Consider the following 3,434-nt stretch of genomic DNA (forward strand, 5'->3'; position numbering starts at 1 on the left):
AGAAGTAAATCCAACTGGACACATGGGTCATTCCAGCTCAATCGTCCCAGTCGGGTGGCTCTACCATCGCGGATTTCCGAGAAAAAACAAAGTATAATGTTGCCATTGACGGGAACATGAGGCACACAAAGTATTTTTTTACCGGAAGCGCTTTGAATGGCCGCTAGGGTTGCCTTGAGCTCCTGCACGAAGCAGTAAATCAGGGCTCGCGCGAGTGCGGCTTCGCATTGGTAAAATATTGAAACGGGACTGTCTTCACAAAGCCTGGTACTACCTCTGCACCGGTCGCCACCCGTCCGCCGCCGATCATTCGCATGGGAGTGTTCGGTGAAATGTCCTCTAAATCCACTGATTTTGCGATTTTTTCCGGATTTTTTTCCGGTTAAGGAAACTTCCAACAACTAATTTTTTAAATGTTCAGTCCTCTCCAAGTAATGCGGAGAAAAAGTTTGAAGCTCGAATATCACAGGGTTTTTCTTGAAAAAAATTGCAAATTTGCGTGTTCAAGGAAAAACCCGTAACTTTGTTGAGCCGCCCTGGAATTTCTGAACATGCTGTGACATCGAAACCGGCTCAGAACAGTAGCCCAATGTCATAACAAAAATTTTCTCAGAGCAACGATTTTTTAAAGTTACCCTGCAAGGATCGTCCTTGTCTGCCGTAGTACGTAGGCAGGGAGCGAGCTTTCCTACGTTTGCTCCAAACGCAACTACTACTTGTCTTGATTGTTATTTTGGTCTATTTACAGTTATGCAGGCGTGGGAGAACGCAAATATTAGCGTAAGCACTAACGCTGTCATCTATTCATTGCTACAGTCCCTACACAGAGCTCTCGGTAGACGTTGACGTCAGTGATACCCGGACGTGCGTTTTAGAAACAGGCTGACACTTCCGAGTGCCGGGAACAGGAACTGCGTTTGCGAAACGAGATGATAGCGACTGGCCCTCCTTCTGCACTACGTCTGCGCAGACCGACAGTTTGTGCCCCCCAAAATAATTGATGTGGTGACAAAATTTGCTCTCCATGAGGCCTCTGCAAACTTGCCTTAGCTGCGAGCATTTTTAGTGTTCTGCCAACTCCGTCGCACGGTCTCTTGCCATGAGACGTGGCGAAAAAGTTCCACGCTGCACTGATTTCGAAGGCTTCGCTGTGGAGGCACAAATTCAGAAAGTTATTTTTATACTACGAAGCAGCGCCGTCACTAAAGTAGTGTACTTTTCAATCTTCTCCACGGTAGGAAAGAAGGCCTGTAGGAACACCTTGATGTACGTGTGGACGGCAGCGGTATCATACGTCATGCAATCCGAAATTATGGCGTACGACTTATGCAACAGGCTCCCGTCGATATCGGAGACATAGTATGCCACAATATTGTGAATGGTCGCTTGGGTGTTTCCTGAATGGAATGACTGTGGGGTGTCCTGTGCGATCAAGCTATAGTTCTCTGCAAAATCTAGCACAATTGCTTCCGTTGGTGGCAGCTTACTCTTCAGCGATGACAAATAGCAGGATTGGTGAGGAAGTGGTGGAACAACTTGGTCACCAAAGGATTAGCTGATCAATGTCTTTCGTTCGACACAAGGCCACACGGGAGTGTCCTCACGTTGACAGGGGTAGAGGCCACCGGAAGACTCGCGTGCATGACGTGGCCCTATTCTCTTTGTTCCAAGAGTGCTTCGGCTGAGACAAAGACGGCCCTTGCCTGCGGCACCGGGTAACTTTAAAAAATCGTTGCGCGCCTTAAACGAAAAACACCTCTGAGGAAATTTGACAGACATTAGTTCTTAGCCGGTTTCGATGTCACAGCAACTTCAGAAATTTCAGGGTGGCTCAACAAAGTTACGGGTTTTTAATTGCTTAAACACGCAACTTTGCGATTTTTTTAAAGAAAACCGTGCGATATTCGAGCTTCGAACTTTTTCTGCGGGTTACTTGGACAGGTCTGAACTTTAAAAAAAAATTGTTGTTGCAAGTTTCATTAATAGTTAGTCCGGAAAAAAATCGCAAAGTCATGCATTTAGAGTCATGCATATTTCTACCGAACGCTCCCATGCGAATGATCCGCGGCGGACGGGTGTCGACCGGTACAGAGCTAGTACCAGGCTTTGTGAAGACAGTCTTCTTTGAATTTTTTACCAATGTGAAGCCGCACTCGCCCAGGTTTACTGCATCGTGCGGGAGTTGAAAGCCCGCTAGCAGCCATTCAACGGGCGTCTGGGAAAAAGTACTTTGTGTGGTTCATGTTCCTATCAATGGCAACATTATATATATTTTTCTCGGAAATCCCGATGGTCGAGCCACGCGACTGGGACGATTGAGCTTGCATCTGTCTTGGATTTCTCTAACCACTTGTTGTCTAAACACAGCGTTGATTATCTGTGAGCCTTGGTCCTTGGCTGCCTGTTCTTGCCTGTCCTTGGCTGCCTGTGTTTTATTATGGCCCTCAGATACAAACTACATTTCAGCACAGTAGGAAACACAGATTTGTAAATAGCATCTGTTTATTGCACTGTACGTACCCCCCCCCCTTATAAAGGATCATTGTGGATACTACATCTGACAACGTCAGTAACAAAAGAAAGCTAGATTGAAACCACTCTTACTTCGTTGTAGGAGTTTTTGTGTGAAGCTACGCAATACCTGTCCACCAAATAATTATCAATCATGTATGTTTCATCTGCCAGCGTAATGGACCTTTTTCACATACACGTCCTATCCTAGTGGCTCTTCAACGAACCATGCTCGGTGCGCGTCAAGACAGATCCACGTGCATAGCACAACGGACCAAAACCGGTCCGGAGTGGGGCCGACAAGGTCCCCCCACTGGTCCCCACTTCTGTCGTCCCCATAGTGCGCCATCTAATGAAGACGGAGATAATCCTCTCTGGCGCGTCAAGGTCATACGCATGCGCATGGGCCGTTGTGAAAAAGGTTCATTGCCCCTGAAAGGCAATTCTCACTTGGCTGAAACTACCGGTTCTGAAGGCTGTCCCTAACAGGGAGGAAAACGAAGGGACATGGTGGAAACGACAAACACACACGGGCTATCGTTCTGACTGTGTACAGCTGCTCTGGCTACGAAAATGAACATGTTCCAAATTAATACAATATGGCTTGACATGATACTCTGGTGAAAGCTAAGAAATAAAATGGGTAGTTAAATGTACAATACATAAACCACCTGTCGTAACATGACACTTTTCTTCCTGCATTTATATGATGCTATTCCGTCCACTTTAAGGAATTACTCAACTATATTACTACAGTGCGTGCCATTGCACGCAACTCTGACAGAACTTGAACAGGATTACATAGCACAGAATAAAAGTGCAGGGAATATAATTTATGGCTTTCCATTCACGCTTCATGGCCGCAGAAGCAGTGCAGGAAGGCCACTACTAAGTTGTGTTGAGAAACACCACTTCCTGTTTGC

The sequence above is a fragment of the Ornithodoros turicata genome, unplaced genomic scaffold (genome assembly GCF_037126465.1).
Source record: "Ornithodoros turicata isolate Travis unplaced genomic scaffold, ASM3712646v1 Chromosome26, whole genome shotgun sequence".
NCBI classification, from domain to species: domain Eukaryota; kingdom Metazoa; phylum Arthropoda; class Arachnida; order Ixodida; family Argasidae; genus Ornithodoros; species Ornithodoros turicata.